Below are 20,750 nucleotides of genomic sequence, written 5' to 3'. Positions count from 1 at the left end.
TTTTATTACCCTCTAAAATTGTTTCTGAGCAAGACATATTTTCAGCTATCAAACCACAACCCCCCATCTAGGTACCATCAGATGCCATCTACGATGATTTTCAGCAAATACAACATGTTTTAAATAACATATTTTGTTTAACGAGTTCAGCCATCAGAAAATACTTCAACTAGTTAAATCTTATTCAGAAGAATAACAAACAATACTTTATCTAAAGCCCATCTTCACTGTAGTTATGGATAACAGGTTTAAATACTCCAAGAGCCACAACATTTTTTACTAGACATTAGGTCATTATTATTGCACCCCAGTATATCTTGTAACGACGAAGCAAAAATAATCATGTAATGCTGTCACAAGCCGTGATGCAAATTTGTGACAATTTTAAGCTTATTTGTGGGTAAACTAAATTTATGTATCATTCTTTTTTTCCATTTTAAAGAGGACAACTAAAATTGGGCAAAAAGAAAATGTCTAGTTTTTCAGGTTAATATGTCATGAAAAAATAGTCTGACTTTGACTTAAAAATTTCATTGCTCTGGTTTACGCAACTTGGAAATTGTTTTCCAATGAGAGAAAGAGCTATGGAGATACAAGCGAGTAGTTTCAAACATGGCAGCCATGTTGGATTTTGAGTTGAGAGGTGGAGCCTTTGACTATAAATTAGTGAATTGAGCGACCTTAATTTTTACATCAATCTATCTGTGTTTTTAGATCTTAGATACTGTTAATTTCCTCAAACAGCCTAAAACAGCAGTGTAGTTGTTCTTTATTTGACATCATGTTTTATTTTCACAACATGACTTCCTGCCGTGTTTCCTGGCCTTAGAGGAGTGTCAGAGTTTAAACCTCGACTGGGTTGGCAGTGGTTATTTAAAGGACAGTGCTCTACATTCAGTCTTGAGTGAGGAGTTGATGCTGGGGCGCCGTCCATCTGTTCACACAGATGTGCAACTGCTTTTAATGCAATCCACCCTAGTGGGACAAGGTGTTCAGCACTGGCCATACTAGACTAATCCATCCATTTCTGCTGATCCTGCTTTAAGGGCAGCATCCATAATCTACATTCCAGATGTATGACTGTATGATCCATGTAAACAGATTAGGTCAAATGAGCCCACAGAAAGCTGATTTCCTCACCTCACACAGCCTGTTCATTAGGACATTTTTGAATCCATTTTAATTTACACCTCAGAATTGTTTAAATGTGCGCACCATTGTTCCTCTCAATGTGTTCCCATGGTAACTCGGCCTGCAACGCTGCCACCAACGTGGCACCTGAAGGATGTCGAACACGAAAAAGGCTCGGAACAGAGACACACTCTGCAAACCTGAAAACCTGATGTCATTTTAGGCTTTTGTCGAAGTGAAAAGGTCCCAGAGGAGAGAGAGATGCTTTTTTTTTATTTTTTTTTTTATAATGCATGGAAAGGTTAGATACTCTCAGCCTAATTCATTTCCACAGAAGGAGATGCACAGGTGCATCTCAATAAGTTAGAATATAATCCAGAGTGCTCTACAGTGCTTAAGTCTCCTAATTTTGATGGTTATGGCTTATTGCTAACAAAAACACACAATGTAGTTCATCAAAAAATGTGATTACTACATAAATCCAAGCCTTCTCTGAGACATATGTGTACAGTAAATCAGTACTTGGTTGGGATTCTTCTACATAATTTACTTCATTAATGCAACGTGGCTTTTGTTGTCGGTGCAGTAAACTTACTCGAATAACTACGTTTTTTTTCCACAAGCTGAAAACATGGCTATGATTATCGTTGTTGCTTGTGCGGCTGTTTTAAATACTTTTTTTCTTCCACACATTTTTCCATTGTGTCAGTGTGCTAGATTCTCTTTATCCGTGTAGCCAGTGACATAAAATCGATTCATTTATTAATATTATTATTATTATTATTATTATTGGTCCTATGTAATATTATTTTATTAAATTACTGAAATAAATCAACTCGTCTAAATTTATTGAGATAAACTTGGATTTACTTTATATATGTCTGACAAATTAAATGAATGAACATGTTCTTAAATTTACCTTTATTGTGGTAAAAATCTGCTCTTATGTAAAGTTAATTTAAACTCTTCTTTAGTCTTCAGTAGTTCACTTCCTTCACGTCTAAGGAGGGGATATTAAACTGAACCAGAGGTTCCCGTGAAGTAAAGCTAAAGTACAACTAGTAGTAAAGATGGAACAGTCCCTTTTACTGGTAGACAATTAAGTTAATGTAATATCATTGTGTTTAGAGCATAAGAACAAAACAAATCATAGTCTGTGATGCATAAGCTTGTTGCATAAGCTGAGGATGGAGCAGCTGGCTTTGGTGGCAGGATTGTGTTCGTAGGAAAGGTCGGCTCAACCTACTGTGACGCTCAGACTGCGATTTATTTCATTCGCTCACAGGCAGAAAACGCTGTGAGGAGACTGTGGAAAGTGATGCCTAAAGTTGCATACTGCAGACTGCTACAAGCAATTTGGGTGGAGAGGAAAAGCACTAAAAAGCAGAATTCAGTATTTAGTTGATCTACAATCGACTCAGACAGATTAGTGCTTTAATATTAAGCTGATACAACACCGTCCCAAATACAATTTTTGATTACAAGGGTGACAATTTCTGGAAAACCTGCTCATAAATAATAATAACAATTGAGAGAGGAATGCCATTATGTAGGTGCAGAAGAAAGTAATAATGTATTAAATGGGGTTTTTTAAGACTTTGTTTTTCTGACAGTTTCAATTTTAAATAAAGACATACTTCAATTTAATTAGAAACATTGACAGTGAGACCATAATATAAAGTCAAGAGTAAAACCCAGAAATTTTCTCCAAAATTCCTAAGCAGTCAGGAACGGTTTTTCTTCATCAGTGGAGAAGTTTGGAAAAATATTTGTATTTCCAGAATATGAAGCCTCACTTTGTCACAAACTGTGCCTGGTGCATTTTTTACTGCTTGACCTTTATTCTTTTAAGCAACTGAAGTCGGGTAGAGTAGCCAGAAATAAAGATTCACAGATACTTGTCTCTTATAGATGCCATTTTATCAGCCAACTTTGCAGTGCTTCACACCCAGAGCAGCATTTCTCCACAACAACTGCAGAACGGCTCCCTTGCCGTTACCGCCCCCTCCTTGTGCTACCAGCATCGTCATTAATCAATTCTTGCCTACTTCCCAGGGCGCCGAGATGCTGTGGCAGTGGTAATGACCTCGGAGACCGACTAGTACCGCTCCACAGTGTCAGCCCTCCACCTCTGTGTGAACAAATAAAGCATTTCCCCTGGAGATCGAAGCCAGAAATAAATTTGAGCTCATGTTCTGCAGGCGCATAAATGCAGAGGAATATTTACAGAGCAAAATATCAGTTTGCTGCAAGGCTGCATGCTGCAACGTCACTTTGACAGAAATGTGGCGGCTTCTGTCTGACCCTGAAAGCCATTAGAGCAGCGCTCACTGCAAAAACAGTATTTATCTGTTGCGTATTAGTTAAGAGAGAGTACAAAATGACAGGCGATTACTGGTAATCCTCTTAAAACATTTTAGTCATAACATTTAAAAGCAGGTCTTACTTACATGTAGCTTAATATCTGTAGTTTTTATAGGGTGAGGAAGGTAACAGCCACGCTTCACACTGGTGAGGCATGAAAACTGTCTGATGCTTGCAAACGGCGAAAGAACATTTAGTCTAAATTAGTCTGTTCCTGCATAAACGAGCACACCACAGTGGCATGCCAGGTGAAATATTCACACGAAGCCAGGTGTCTGTGTGAGGGGGAAACAGAGACCCTCTGTCCTGCGAGGGGTCTCATCATGTCCTCCCATTCATCTTCCTCCCCTCCTGACGCTTTTGGGATTCACCTCGTCCCCTTTTTCAATTATTCTGAGGCAGAGCAATTATGAGCTGGATCCAGAGCCATCGATAGTTGGGCTAATGCGTGGCAGCTTGGTTTAAAATGACATAGCCGCGCTGTGACACTTCTTATTATCGCTCCGCTTCACTACGAGTAGATACTGGATGAAGACGTTAAGAGAGATGGGACTAAAAGAGGATGAGGATTCATAGAAATCCCTAAAGTCTGTCAACAAAGTGACACTTGCTGCTCAATTAGGAGGATATTTAAAGAAAAAAAAAAAACATCTTTCTGAGTGAGAAAACCAGTTATTTCAGTTCTAAGCATATGTTAAGTCTGGCTTTTAATGCTAAAATTAGATTGAAACCATTTGTAGGCAAACATCATCTGCCTAAGGCTGCACAATGCTGACAACAACATAATTTACTGCACATGCATACAGTTCAGTCCCAGAAATTATGCTGTCATGCATCACTTGATCTGAAAGGTGTGTTACAAAGAGATTAATGGCCTGCATGGGTAATATTAGCATGAAGCCAGCTTTCAATGACACAGAGGTGACTTCCATTTAACCTGGGTAACTTCTGCAGAGGAGACAGTGTTCAGAATTTTAAACTGTAGTCAACAATAACTGATGCATCTTGATGTTTGTATCTGATGTATCACTTAAAAGTTAATCATCAGTAGTGCATTTCAGTTATATATATTATAGTTATATTTTTTGGCCAGAACTGTTAAGAACCATCGTAGATGTAACTAAATGCCACGTGCAGCTCAGAAGCCGCATGTCGCAGACCCCTAAAACAGACCTTCAAGTGACAGACTTTACTTTGAAGACGTGGTGGCGTTTTATGGCATTTGACGTTTATAGTATTTTCTCTGAGGGATGCACCTCAGATGGATTAGAAGGTGACGGCGGTCAGACAGAGGGAGCTTTACAGCTGCAAGGTGTTAAACCTCTCAAACTCAACTCTGCCAAGACCTTAGGCGATCTCACACCCAAACAAACTTGACTGTCATGTTATTCTCTCTGTGTCGATCTAAGGTCATTAAAAGACACTTCTAGCTGTTCAAAGCCTCACTACCTTACACTTTACTTTAGACTTTACACTTTGGAATGAGGGCAGCACAATAGAAATGATGGAATTGGAATATTAATAATGAATATTCGAATGACGATATCAACTATGAGAAGCCTACTGTTTGTCATGGTTAGCCGACTCTTTTGCAGTGATGCAACAGGTAGAACTCGAAAACTACAAAACCCCATCAAGCTCTCTGTAACGCTACCATCCTACATTTATTGGTTTAGTTTGTCCTTAGTGTTTGTGGCTCCTGGGTGTTAACTACCCAGGAGCCACATGCTCTCCTATTATATACTAAACCATCTGCCCTGTAGCAAACACATCGCTGCATGTCTAAATGAATTGTCTCTGAACTGTTTGCGATACATTTTACGGTCAGCAAATTCAAGAAAAGATCACAAAATACTGTAATTTTCACCAAACAAGAGCTAATGAGATGTTCTCTGAGTTTAACAACCGAGCGTACTGTCTCCCTGGAGTACGCATGGCTCTTCCTTATGTTTACCAAGCGCAGAAATAACAGGCAATGGAGAAACCCTGTGGGACAAACAAACCCACTTCAGTCAAGTGAATTTAAATTAACTGCAGTGTCAGTGCCTGTAATCATGATAATCCACAAAAATTTTTTTTTCCTTCCTCCTATTGGCATGAAATTGATTTCGCGTCAGCACTAAGGCGAGGGTTAAACAGACCTGACTCTGGGGGGAAAACAAAGTGTTGTGGGATCTGTGGGAGGAAGACAAGATCTATCACCCAAAATATCCTTTCATTCCCAAAGAGAAGGGGCGGGGAGGGCAGGCGTGGAGAAACGAGCGATAAGCACCGCTGTGGGAGAACAAAAAGCCACTTGATTCTGGGGGAGGAAAAGGGAGCAGAATGGATAAGAGTCCATGCTGCGAGGATGAGAAGCCTGCCTCTGCTGCTCTGCAGACAGGTCTGCTTCATGCAGACACGGGCTGTAAAACCCTTCTCCTTAAACAGTGGGTCTTCTGGTTCATGACGCGCCTCCAGTCTGCAGGCGAAGCAGGACTTCGCTGCTGAACAGCCCCAGTTGCCATAGCAAAACCGGCCCTTCACAGTAGCGGTTATTTATCTTCGGGAATAACAGCTCCTTTATGCTCGCTTATCACACTCGAGGCAACAGCAGGTTGGGGAAACAACCGGAAAACAAAAACAACTCTAGTTCTGGCACATGGTTCAGACAGGAGAGGAGGGGCAGCAGCAGTCACAAGCATTCCTTGTAGGAGAGGATGGAAGTGAAAGCACGATAATTATGTCACACAAACCCAGGCCGCGGACCTCAACCTTGCACATTTTTTCACAGCCCTCTTTTTGATCACATTATGAGCTGCACTTTGTTGATTAACATTGTGTAACCCTGTCGTTCGGGCTTTGTCCGACTTCAATAGGAACATGAGTCATTCAGTGGGACCATGGGCACCACAGTGAGTCTCATTGTCCTCCCTGCAAAGCAGGCTTGTTACATGAATGAAAAAGAAAACCCCTCTCACTCCACATGCACACCATAAGACGAGCAAGTGACTGGTCAGAGTCAAAGGAGACTTGCAAAAAGAAAGAAAGGAAGTCCAACATCCACAGAAATCTCTGCTGGAAGGTCAGAGGAAGATCTTTGCTTTGCTGAAATCAAAGACCTAGGTAGGGAGAGGAAGTCGTGTCAAAACCTACAAGGACAGAAAGGCCGAGAAGATGCATTGGAAGGCCTAAAATTGAAATACATCATCCTGACAGAAGAAACTTGATAAAAGATTAGGAAAAGCTTGTTTTAATGCATACCCTTAAAAAAAACCCAATCCTGGGAACAAAACTATTCTTCAAGAAAAGTTGCCGCTGAGTATTAGACGAGATGTCAAATAAGTTAGCACACAAACCTCAGTCACACGTTGAGTCTATATTTAACAGCAGGGCCAGCCTGTTGCTTAGCCAGTACAGGCAAATGCAGAAGGCGTCAAGAGTCTAGTGTGTGCCATAAAAAGGGGCAAAAAAAAAAAAAAAATACAATTGTATTTTTAATCTGTTAGGTTTTGTAATTTCCTATTATAAAAAAAACTATGCTAATTTAGCTAGCAAAAAACATTAGATACTACATTTTAAAAATAATGCCTCCCCGCCTCTGTTCCTGCACCCTTGGGGCCCGCCTCTCACTGCTCTCACTGCTAAATTGTCAGCTCACTGACAGTTGACAATTTAAATAATTGCATGTTTGCAAGCCATTTTTTTTGACACATAACTCTGATTGTCATCAGCATAGAAAAAAAATGGAAGCAATGTTTTCTGAAAATGTGACCTAGATGTAAACGACAGACAGAAAAAAGAAGGAGGCCTAAAACAAAGCCCTGAACACCACCACTGGTAAAAAAAAAAAATTGTGCTGCAACAATAATTTTTCAACATTTATTAGAGCTTACAATTTTTTTCTTACTTATTATTACAATTATTATTAGGAAATACATATATAAATGAAGTAGAAATATATATAAAAAACCCATCTGCATAAGTAAAAGTGTTGCTGCAATTACAGAAAAAAATCTTTGAAAAGTGGATCTTAAATGCCAAAATGTTCTCAATCTATATTAAAGTTCAAGATTCTCCACAGCTGACATTTGCCAGGTCTGATCTAGGACACACTCTGCATAAAATCTACCTTAAGGATTGAGCACCCGCTCTATCTTTTTTTTATTTATGTGCGTTTTTTTGCCGTGTAAGCACATACTGTCCTCCATCTGCTGTTTGATGAAGACCGTTTCCTTTCCTCTGCAGCCGGCCTTCCTGTGCTGCTCCCCTCCAGAAGGGAAATGGGAGCAAAAGGCAGCCACACAGTCCAGACGAACAAACTGGATACGACAGATCCAGACACAGCCGGCCGCCGATGACTTATCCACACAAACAGAGTATTCTCCTTCTTTCCACTATGTTCTGATTATGGCTTTTGTTTTAAATGTTTTCATCTTCACTTTCCTTTCGTCCTTGTCTCATGGTCATGCACCTCCGCTTATCACTAAGCAGCTTGCTGGAGACAAAATATTGTAAATGCATATTAATCAAGACGCACTTCTTGCATCTCTCTTACCATTTTACATGGGATTTCTATTAATTCAAGGACAAATTCACAAAGTTAGTACGAGTAAAAGTCAAAGACTTCATATCTTTGGTTTGTGATTGTAATTTATAGCTTCACACAGTGCTGAGAAATGCTGTTTTTATAGGTGGATCTTCATTATTTTTGAAAGTTGCGGTTCCAATGTAAGATTAGCTGTGACTGGATTTGATAAAACACAGACGACCAATGTCACCAGGCTCTCTAAATCACTGAAAACATAACCCTGGACATCAAGCAATCTGCATTTCTGTGCCTCTCCACTCATCCTCCAGACCCTGGGACCCTGATTTCTAAATGAAATGCAGAAATGTACATTCATCTGAGAAGGGCACTTCTTTCAACCACACTTTTTCCTTCCACTAAACGTTGCATTCTCATCTAATCCAGTGCAATCCAATCCTGTTTACTTTCACATGCATTTAAAGACAAGTGGCTGCCAAAAGCATTTGGTCAGCTGTCGTTAGACACCGTGAAGGAGAGGAAGGATGAAGCCAGTCCAAGAGAAGGCGGGAAGTGAGGCCATTAGGATGTTTAAAAACAAAAAAAAACAAAAAAATAAAATCAATTCTGTTGCACAGAGGGAGCCACTGAAGAGCAGCCAGCAAAGGAGAAATGTTTTCTTGCCTGCGTGATCGAACTAAAAGACAAGCAGCTGCATTTTAGAGAAGCTGAAGGCAAGAAAGGGCAGCATGGCTGGCCCTGAAATAGACCACAATGCAATAGTCAAAGTGTAATGTAATAAAAGTGTGATGTTTTTAAAGTCATGACTGGACAAAATGGTCTCGATTTTGGCAATTTGTCACAGTTGGAAAAAGCTTGTTTTTGTGTCTTACATCCAACGATGCTCTCTAATCTCATCCCCAGATTGGTAGCAGTGGATTTCAATAGAGTCTAAGAGACAAACTTCATATGGTGGAGAAGAACTTGTGAACAAAACCATGACCTCAGTCTTATCAGTGAAGCACAAACAATTGAGGGGCATCCCAGCTTTGATTTCATTTAGGCATTGTAACAACAGATGAACAGACTTAGCCTCAAGTTTTTTTTCCACAGGAATGTAGATTTGGCAGTTATTAGCACAACAATGAAATTAAATTCAAACATGTCCTCAAAGCAGAAACCAAGAGCGGGCAATGGAGCGAGAGAAAAGGTCCTAGCATGGAGCCCTGAGGCCCCACCCAGCAAAAAGACACTAAAGATGATAAACTTATTAATGCTAATACAACAGAGGAAGTGAAGTTTGGTTGAAAAAAGATGGATGGACCAAGACCTGGTTTTTTGATACACTTTGAAGCCCTGGGGATCACGCTTAGACTGCTATCAATAACAATCAAGTCAGAAGATCCTATGACATTTAAAACATTTTTTTTAAAAGACGAGGTGAACAGCAGCACTGGAGGAACCAGAAAGTTTCATCTGATATGGCAACTGGGTGAAATCGTTTCTCAAAAATATTTGTTATTCAGTTTTTACAGTGTTCTGATCGTGATCTTTTAACACGTCGAGGAAAACCTGAAGCCTGTCTGTCCACCTGCGCTCAGCCTTCCAGGAGGCCCGTCTGGCAGAATGAGTGGCATCTTTCAGCTCGGGCTGACGTGTCAGTTCGGGACGCCTGGGTTTTAATGGAGCAGCTGACAGAGACTCCGTCAACTTTTCAGTGTCAGAACACACAGAGTAAAAGTTCATGTCATTAAAACCAGATGAGAAACGAGCAGCAGTGAAAAGGTGCGACAGTCAGACAGAACCAAATCCAAACAGGAGCACAAGTTACAGACTTAATCTTTAATCTGTGACATTTCAGGACAACACACGAGGATATTAAAATCTATAATTATGAAGACCTGATCGTATTTACTGATCACTTCAATCAAACCATCAGAAAAGTAATTTAGGAAGTGGTTTTTAAACTCAGGCGGTCAATAGATCACTACACACAGGACCGGGCGAGAGCAACCCAACTCAAATAATGATCAACTCAAAACTAGAGGAAGTGATCTGTGCTGAGAGCAAAAACTTTACAACAGCTTTGGATGTTGCTATGCCCACCAATGACCTTGTAAAATAGTTGCACATGGGACCTGGTGCAACTGTTGTAAAGTGTGTCCAAGCTGCTGGCTCATCCCAGCGGCCATCATCTGCATCTCCAAGAACCTTGATTAATACCAGGGATTACAGACAGCGACACATTCATGTAACGCGGCCCTTTAAAAGTCACAACAAACCTTTATCAGCAAAACTCTTGAGGTCTGTAAGTCATCACCTCTCACTCTCCAACTTCTCTCAGTTTAAGAAGTGCAGACCACATAACTGGACCATGTAGAATAATGGATGTTCAATATAATCGGTGTCGATTTTATCCCAGTCCATTTTTTGACCATTTTTAAATCATGAAAGCAAACCATGCCAATAGCTTTAGGGCAAGTTGGAAACACCTGAGAGTACTACAGAATGTATGGGAACTGAAAAAAGAAAGAGGGATAGTCAGAGCACCAAGAAATTGCTCATAGTTTCCCAAAGTATGTTGACAATATGGCTCAAATGATAAATTCAAGCCTGAAGTGGCAGAAGTAGGAAATCTAAAGAACTGCCTAAAAAAACCCTACATCACACTGAAGTTGAAGTACAGAAAGAAGGAGGATTAAATCTTTAGTTAATAGTGAAATTCAAAAGTTAGCTAAGGTCACAACTGAAGCGTGTGCTCTGTGGCAACAAATCTAACAACTTCAGTGGGAGACTGGAGACTCAGAATCTGTTTACTGTTTATGAAAAAAAGTCGAACAAGAAATGTTTCATTTATTGAGGCTGAAACTTCAAACAGAATCAACAAAATACCAAAAAATATCCAAATGCTAATCAGATTTCTTTTTTTTTTGTTCCCCCCAAACTCCCTTGCCTTCATATCCACAAATAAATTATGTAAATCACTGCATTTTGAAATGAAAATGCAGCTGATTTCTACTAAGAGCACTAAGTTGTTTGGGTCTGACTGTCATTTGCTTTTCACCGGCCTGTCCCACTTCCTGTTTTATGGTCTTCTTTGCTGGTCAGAGCGGTGAATATTCAAAATGAGGAAGTCGATTTAAGGGAAACCATGCCGTCAACTTGTGAGAAACTTCACTCTGAGTGCAGCAAAAAGCTGGTGCCTTGTAACACTCGCTAAAACGAATGAAATTCTCATGTGGTCTAATTTTAAACTCAATCACAATAAAAATTTTAATCAGTTATGCGTGTAGAGTTCTGCATTACCTGAATGAGAGTTGATTCAGAGCGTGGCGACTCTCAGATCCATAGTAACAGTTCCCATGGTCCTCATCCAATCCAGGGGTCACATTGCTCTCCTGTTCTCAAGTGTGAAGATATCCAGGAGCTGGAGGCTGAAGAGAGACGATCCCAGTCTCCAGTAGTGGATCTCACTGGGTTAACCTGGTCTGAACCAGCGAGGGTTCTCCGGAAACGGCACCGGATGCCTTCAGGAGATGCTCGCCTCCTTCAAGAGAGTAGGGACGGAGCACATGTTAGCCAATTAACAGGACAGCAGCAGACAGACGAGAAGACGCTGGTGGATGGAGAGAGGCATGATGCAGTTCCTGTCTGAGGAGGAGGAGGAGCGAAGAACGGCACATGAAAAGCAGAAGAGCAGGTGGTGAAAAGACGACTTCTCTAAAGAGAGAACTGAGAAAAGGAGAAACTGTATACCAAAAAACTGATGCTCTACACAGCGCATCATAACGCCGCAATGAATTATTACAATTTTTTCAACACCTTTTAATGTGAAAACTCTATGTAGAACCACTTGGGAACAGACAAGGAACCACGAGGATACCTTTGACTAGAGAGGTTTTACGCAACAGGTGAAGACTGAATGCTGAAACTGAAACAATATATGAATTACCGGGTTACTCATTTTATCTGAGGAAATTGTTTAGAAATGAATTGCGGTCTCATTTTTATGGGGGCCACAGAACATTCGTAATAAAACAGACGAGCAAAAAGAAGCTGCAGCACAAGATTAGGAAACAAGAAATAAAGGAAATTATACTTTTGGTTTGATAATACTTGCTAAATGCCTGAAATATATAAATCAGTCCTTTAAAGATCAAGCTCTTAAAAAAAAAAAAAAAAAAAGCATATCACTTGCTGAACTAGGCTGCCCTGCAATGAAGCCCAGAAGAACAGCCTCCAGCCCCCCGTTGATAAATCTGGCAGATTTGCAACATAATTCAATATAAAGCCTCCTCGTCTCTATTTGCCAGCATATTTACTTTAATCCATGATTTTTTTTTTCTCCTCCTCTTGGTATTTTACTCTCTCTGTGCAATAAAAACTGGTACAAAGACGGTGCATTAGCTGCAGCAGAGGTTGCAGTTTGGTGCCATCTAATAAATAAACCCTTTGCTGAACCATAGGGGAGCAAAAAAGGAGGGTAAGAGGAGGAGGAGGGAGTGCGATGAAATGGGGACACAGAGCGCGATTCATCTACCTGGGAAGGCCAAGCGGCCTACGTATCTGGAGCCTCTCTGTCAGCTGTGTGAAGAATACGCCAATTACCTTTTTTTTTTTTTCTTAAAGATCACAGCAAAAACTCAAAGCTAGACGCTTGTGGACATTTTTCTGCAACTTAGCTGTTTTCAGAGTTCCAAGGTTTTCCCCCCTCGGCAATGCGATGCATGCCTTGTGGTTGCGATGGCGACCGGATCGTCAGGCTGGGCACACAGAAAGATGCGCGCACGTGTTTATCTCTCTTTCCTGTTTCCTCTTTTCTAGGCTGCCCCTGATAAACTAATGCACACATCTCCTGCAGCCCTCCCCGCCTCCACCCGCTCGCCCACAGGAAATCGGGGAGAAAACATGCAGTCAGCATTTGCTTCACGACATCCTGTTAAATGAGATGTCATGCTTGAGGATTACCATGCTAGTCTCACAGGGGCAAAAGCTAATTCTGGCAGAATCAAGTGGGAAGGGAACAAAAAAAAAAAAAAAAAAATAGGATCACATCGTCAATCCTCTGTGATTTTGTTTTGAATTTGTGTCTCATTTCCTGGAAAGCATTTGCGTAGGAGTACTTGAAATCAGATACAGTCTCAGAATTTATAAATAAATAATATGAGGTCTGACAGAGGCGAGTCTGATCTAGGAGGCTGCTGAATAATAGAGGAACCTTTCTTTTATATGACCAGATGCACAGCTCAACAGTATTAAAAGAGAAAAGCTGCTACACCAAAATTTCAGAGTGAAGAATATAACTTGGTTACGCAAAGTTTTGTTGCATTTGGTTAATGTAAAATTAACTTAAATCTACGAAATTAATAACAAAGAAATTTATATAAAAGTCAAAAAACACTTAAAAAAGTCCCAAAGTTCAGTAAGGGGATTGTTTTCAATACTGCAACCAAAATGAGCCTGAAAAAGCGTAAGATCAAGAGTTTATACACATCAATGAGAAGCTCAAATATGAACGGGGAACATTATGTACTTTTGAGAAGACTCAAAAAAAAAAAGAAGAAGCAAAAAGTACTGGTATCCACATGTGGATATTTCTGTGCACAATAGGAAAAGACAATGTATATATTCAGAAGAGGAAATGATAAAAATTTTAGTTGAGCCATTACATAGGACATCACTAAAATGACACCTCAAATCAGATCATCCCCTGCAGTAGCTTTTATGACAGTATAAAAACCCACAGTGTAAAGAGGATCAAAAATGTGCAGTGCAATTTTATTATTATTTACAATAGAAAGGCAACAATTACTCCTGGATCTGCTAAAATCTCACAACTAGGCAAGGCCTGGTTTGCGGCAAAAAGAGGAAAAAAATAAAAAAAACACTGAAACACACTCATTCCATTACTGTGTTTTAAAATCTCTTTAATGAGATTCCAGAGAAAAGTACTCACCGCTCTCTAGCTGCTCATAAAAATACCAGTGGCAACATGCAAGAAACTGGTCACTAATTATGAGTAGGGTTTGACTGCTGTAATGCCGGTAAATATTTTTCCACCGATTATTGAGAAGGGAATAAATAATCTGGCGTGGCATTTTTATTGATCACTAATTTTTTAAATTGATACTCCACGTTTCATCATGTTTTGAAAGATGCATGTTTTATTTCCTAGATAAATAAAATACAATCTTATGATTGAGTAACGAATTTATCATCTGAATCCGCGCCACTCGACGCATGGTTTGCGTCTTCGTCGTAAGTAGCCAACAAACTTCAGTTGTATTACTGCCACCTACTGGACTGGAGTGCGTGAAACAGTTTTGCTGAGAAAGGTGCGATTAACTGCGAGATCTGTAGACAGCTCCATGTCTACCAAGTTTAATCCCTACTTACTGGAGCACAGCTAACCTTTAAAGGAAATTAGAAAAGTAGCAACTAAAAAAAAAAAAAACCTGTCGATTTAAAGTCATTGCATCATTTATTTTTGACATTTTGTTATCTGTGATACAAATGCATTAAAGTAATTCTTCCATTTTACTTAGGTTTATCTATACTTTTGTGGAGGAACGATCAATATCTGTAGAGACAAATCACTCACTCTTACTCAGGATTTAAGTTCAACTTCAGCATAACAATGACAACCGACTGCACAGACAGACGCATGCATTTCTACCACACCTATAAATATGTACGTGCAAACAGACACAAGCATGTGTCTGCTTGACATTTCCATCTCTACGGGGTTGTGGTCAATCAGATTAGAGCATCACACAGAGATCTCTGTGTGTACCAAAGCAAATCCATTTATAGAGATAAGCTTTGAGGGGCAGTTGCCACTATACACCACCTCACCCACTGAGTGTGTATCAGCCTCCAGCATCAGTTCAGAAGAACAATATTTACAGATGAGCTCTGACTTGTTGCTGCATGTTACATCCCCCGACCCCCCCCCAAAAAAAGATGTCTCCAGGAGTTCAGGACCTCCGAAGAGGTCACGAGATAAACCTCTAGACCTCAGAAGATAACTAACCCAATAAGTACATAGTAAAGTGTTTTAAAAACAGGGCTTTCTTTTTTTTTTTCTTACTTTTTACAAGATTCATAATCCAATGCCAAATATACTTCACTTTTAAGGGGTACAATTTTTTAATTTTAGGAATAACAAATTGCATAAGTTGTTAAAGCTGTGGTATGTATTTTCTAGGCATTAACCAAGAAATCATTACTGACATAAATTTGTTATAAAAGTATTATTGATTGTACTTTAAAAATTAGGTAACTTTATGTTATTAAAGGTAAAGTTTAAACAGCAATGATTTATTGGTTAATGTCAAGTTGTCATAACAAAGACATTTTGAATAATGTCAACTTTGTATTAAAAGTGTCATAATTTACCAAATGACGCTTTATGACAACAGTCATAACTATTTATGAAGGCTTATTCATGTTCATGACAGGTGTTATGTCATGTTTATGAAAGTGTCATGTCAGTCTTATTCAACCCCCTTCAAATAAAGTGTTACCGGGAATTCACTGCACTAAAATGCAATTTCCAGATACTCAAATGATCTTTAAATATGGAAAAAAAAAGAGACTGTGATGTTGTTGCAAAAGTAGCATAAGACTGATTTCCATACACTTGATCCCAGTACACATGCACTATTCTGAATTGAAGTGCATCAAACAGGGAGTGCATACTTTAATGTCCCTCAAAATCTACTTTATTTTTTCACTTTCAGGTCCGCATGACACTCGTTTCTCAATATGCCAGCATGTGGCCCAGGTCAGGACACACTGTGACGGCAGCTTTAAGATGTTGAACTTCCAAGATTACTTCATGTTATTGCAAATAATATTTACATTGTGTGTTTTTGATGTTTTATGTTAGATTAAAATTCTTGCATTAATCTTTTAGAAATCCCAGAGTCTAGTTTTATTAAATGCCCTCTGCATAGCAAGGAAACGACAATGAATTACACTGAGCAAATGCAGCGTCACTTGACTAATGAAATAGAGTAATTAATGGAAGACAACTTTCAAATAAGATATATAGTACCAGTTTCACTGCATGTGGATATCTGAAAGTGAGAAAACCACCAAGGCAAAGTGTGATTAATGTGTTTACAACCAAACCTGAAAGGGGGAAAGAAGATCCCATTTCCTCAATGAAACGTGGAGCTGGAGGATTTGTGATAAATAGCACATGTGACCTAATGTGATATAGGAATATAAAGCTGTGCCTGTGATTCTGGGCTCCATTTACCAGAGCAAGCAGAGAAACGGTGAAAAGGAAAGTAATTTGTGAGGCGAGACAGATCACCTGTCCATTTGAATTTTAAGCACACTGGTGTTATCGTGGCACTCTGTCTGGCTGAGTATCTGGTCTTTGGCCAAAATAAGCAGGATGTGAAGTGATAACATCATAAACAGGCTCTCCAGAGCTTGGCAATCCATGTTATTTTCAAGCGTCTGGAGATTTTCTTTAAGAGCCAACGCAAGGTAAGAATATTTACAGAGAGACTGAGAATGTGACAGACTGCATCAATAGTGTTATTTAGATGGCGAGGAAGGTAATTGAGAACCTGATTTAATACTCATCTGTGGTTTCCTCAGATCAATACTCAATACAGTGATGGAAGACGTAAAAAAAAAAGGTCAATAAAATAAGGATGTGTTGCTCAGACACAAATAACTCAAATAGTTAAAATATATATGCGTTAGGTTATAGACGCTATTGCTCTGGTCTGATTTGTTGGTATGTTTGCTTGTTTGGAATGTATGTGGGAAGGTGCAATATGTGTTTTTTATTGAGCATATGTGTGTGCTTTTTTAATTTTATTATGGCGCAAATGTTCAAGATCTGTTTTTATTGTCTTCTTTTGCTATGGCGGCGACTTCTCACAGCACATGGAGTCCAAGAAAAATGTCCCCTAATCAATCCATCAATCTATCCATCAATCCATCTGTTGCAGATATCAGATGGAAGGGATTTTCTTAAGTTGTTTTGTTTTTGTTGCTTTTCCATAGAGACTTTGACTGCCAGATGTACTCCCTTGACCTTTTCATCAGGCAGGTACTGTAAAACAGATTATTTAAATAAGCTTCAGACATTTTATTTTACATAAACTCAAAAGAAATATTTAAAAACTTAAAGAGACGGGAACAAATATGGCAATAACATGGGAAAATACGACCGGATATCCACGGGTTATTCCGAGATCGTGAAGTAAAAATAATTTTTTATGTAGAGTCAGAACTTTTTGTCCAATAATTTGTGATAAGAATAAGCAAACAAATATTTAGCCACCTCTACTTTAATGTATTTTAACTCTGCAGAGTCCTTGCTTCTTGGAATCATTTAAAATGATCTGCAATAGATGTGACTCTTATTTTATTTGATTATTTTTGCATATTTATCAAGTTAATTTTCTAAGAATCAAGAATAGCAACAATTCCAACAGAAGAGATGGACCCATGAGTCTGAACATGCAACAGTGTGCACAGAACTGGGATTTTAGTTTACATTTACACCCTTAATGATATTTAATCCTCCTTGTTGCAGATTGTTGTCTGTATGACTCAGTAGGCAAAACTTCTAAAAACTGAAGGAGGTTCCCTCTGTTTATTAAAATCCTTCCTCCAACACACCACACAGTGTACAAAAGATTACATACTGTTCTAGTATAACAACGATAAAGAAAAGTAGGATAAGTCTAGACAGTCTGTCAACCCTATTCTCAATCGTAGGACCCAGACGTGGCCTACAGTAAAAAGGCAGATCCTCAGTTCATTAGAAGGGCTGCATGGGAAAACACATTATTCAGCTTTCCAAGCAGCAACCCAACACACATCCCCTCGGTGGTGGTGTCTCCCTTATTGCTTTCACATCCTCTCTCAAAGCTGTGGCTCGGATCCGCTCAGACGGGAAACAGTCAGGATCAAACTAAGGATTCCCTGAAACATCTATACTCCATGAACCCCCCGTGGTAAATATTCATGGCAGAGAAGCAGTCAATAACCAAGGACAATGTAAGAGTAAAAATACGTGGATCTCTGAAGCTAAGTGTCTGGCTTCATGCCTCGTCTGTCTGCACAACCTCGTCTGGGAACTGAGAGTTTTCACACATTCGAGTGAGAAATCAGTTTATTTCACACAAAATCTGTCAAAAGAAGAAACAAGAGTAAAAAAAAAAAAAAAAAAAGCACAAAAGATCTAACCTGTGAAGTATTGCAACAATGTTCTTTTCAGGAAAAGCTTTCTTAAGAATGTCAGCTACTGAAAGAGGAGCTTTTAACCCGTCATATTTAGTCATTTTACAGCCACAATCGTCAAGGTATTTTATTAGAACTTTATTAGTATTACATGTGTCCTGAAGAAGCCAAAAAAAAAAAAAAAAACTACACATACACAATAGTTTTTTCGTTGTCACTTTTTTTGTTTTCACAACCATCCATGTCTCCCACCCTTTCCCCGAACACACCGTCCCAAAAGTGGAATTTGGTCACGGCAGCGTCATGCTGTGGGAACACAGAAACTAGTTAATGGAAAGTCAATAGGAGATTCACCTTCAACCAGGACAACAAGCCTAAAGATAAAGCCATAGAGCCACACTAAAGAGGTTTAAAGCAAAGCAAATGAAGGTGTTGGAACGGCCCAGTCAAAGTCCGGATCTCACTCATTTTAGTAAAACTGACCTCGAGCTATTTTGCATAGAAAAATATGCGGAACTTTTTCTCTCGATATGTAAACCTGGCAGAGACATACAGCGGATGAAATGTGGCTCTAGCTACTTTTCATCCGATGAGTACAAATGCACTCCACATTTCCAGATTTTTACTTTAAAATCATTTTCCTTCTACTTCACAATTATGACTAAAATCCTTAAAAAAATTACACTAAAACATTTTTGGTATAATGTGCAGTCGATGAATACTTATGCAAGGGACAATATGCAACAACTCAGCTTCTGATGGCTGTCCCTGCATGACACATCTAGCCGACCAGAAAGAACCACAACTTATTACATCACATCCTGTGTATGAGCTCTGACCTGCAGGCAAACGTGGGAGTATAAAATTAGCTGGACTGTGAGAACTGGACAGGCAGAGGTAGAGTCCGTCACTGAGGCAGAACACAAAAGGATACAGGCGTGGAAAAAGCAGAAAGAAAAAGAAAAAAAAAACAGTCATAATTGGAACAGCTCAGAGTCCCTTCCTGTCATGTGTAGCGACTCTGGCTACAATAACATTCATATTAGGTCAGCTCTGGCTCTCATGTGCAACACATAAACCCAGATTAGAGGGTGAAATTCCACACTTAAGATGTCTAATGACGGGTTAGGACTAACAAGCAAAGTATTAGCGCTCTAATGGGACTCAATTTATAAAGAGCCAGACCAGAGGGAAGAGAAACCAAACACAGAGCCTGGTTTCAAGCTCCATTACACACAAGCACCATCTTATATGGATGAACCACTCATTTTCTTAGTGACTTTTCACTAATGGAGTGAAACAAAAATAAACGCCTGGAGGAATAATAAGAGCTCTTTTTGAATATTTGATGCAGTTGTTACATATATATATTTTTTTCTCACTTTTACACTTGATTTGGAGGAAAGAAACTTAATTCTCAATATTTAAGCATCAATATTTCTCAGTGGATGGCGCAATAAATTTTCCACTAAACACAGGCTGTTTCGTTAAGCGGAGCTTTCCGACTACAGCAGCAGTAACACGAACACGCGGGGAGTTACTTTCACATTATGGAAGGAAGCTTGTTGAAGCAAGCATAACAAGCGATTCCTACAGATTTTGTGTCCTGTAAGATGATAAAGTAAAGCCATGAATAAATACATATTCTTGGCCTAAAAATGTGGATTTACAATGCAGTGTGCACAGACTGCATATCAGTGTGGAGGGACTTCAAACCCCCCTGCACAGGCCTTTGCAGTCCATGCGTACAAATCACAGGGAGGGATTTTAAAATACCTTTTGAGGAGCAGAAGTGGCTGTTTGTGTGTGTGAGAGTTCAGATCTGCTCATTTTGATCAAGGTAGTTGAAGAAAAATGCCAGAAAAGGTGGGTGGATTTGACATGTACCAATCAAACAGTCACTTTAGTTCACAGGCATTTATGATGCCCGTTCAGAGTGGGAACTACAAGTTGGGGTGTATGACTGATCCTTGCCACTTAGTCGTGGAGTATTTTGTTGAAATAGCGGATTTTGTTGGAGAAGCGGATTTCAATTATCCTACCCTAAACCTTTGCCCTTGGAACTTAATTACCCCGAAAACCTTTTTATGTTTATTGTGTGTTTCTACTGCTGTACTGCAAGGGAAATTAAATCCAGTGTTGCTGAACTTCACCAGTAAAAAAACCTATAAAAGTAGAACTACAGCCTCTACACTTTCCACTAAGTTCTTGTTTTATTTTCTCCCAGTTGCAGAGCAGGAATATTTAAAAGCCTGAAATACTGCCAGAAATGGAGGTTCTTACAGTATTATAAGAAATGATTTAATAGCTTATGTTGGAAACAGGAAACCATAACCACAACTGTCACCGAAATAATGTGGTGAATGTTGTCGTTCTTACAGTAAAACGTAGATTTACCATTCTGGTAAATTTAAAAGTATTTTAAATAACTTTATACACTTCATAAATGCATAGGGCAGTATTATGCTACTCTGTGCTCCACTTATCTGGAGAAAACTACAGTTTTTAAACTCCTGTCTATTTTGTATCATGC

The 20,750-nt window shown here is 39.3% G+C and overlaps 1 protein-coding gene across 5 annotated transcripts in view; it reads right to left on the bottom strand.

Annotated features, from left to right (window-relative positions):
• The window catches only part of ptprea (protein tyrosine phosphatase receptor type Ea), a 65,024-nt gene that overhangs the window by 20,877 nt on the left and 23,397 nt on the right, over nt 1–20,750 (bottom strand). For all 5 annotated transcript variants that reach the window (XM_014982588.2, XM_014982590.2, XM_014982591.2 and 2 more), the window contains exon 2: nt 11,309–11,549. The gene's annotated coding sequence lies outside the window, so the exon portion shown is untranslated. The remainder of the gene's footprint in view (nt 1–11,308; nt 11,550–20,750) is intronic.

This window comes from Poecilia mexicana, unplaced genomic scaffold (genome assembly GCF_051168715.1).
Source record: "Poecilia mexicana isolate PSO_F unplaced genomic scaffold, ASM5116871v1 scaffold_19, whole genome shotgun sequence".
In the NCBI taxonomy this organism is placed as follows: Eukaryota; Metazoa; Chordata; class Actinopteri; order Cyprinodontiformes; family Poeciliidae; genus Poecilia; species Poecilia mexicana.
The sequence above is the reverse complement of the archived record's forward strand: the minus strand, read 5'-3'. Positions and strand labels throughout refer to the sequence as shown.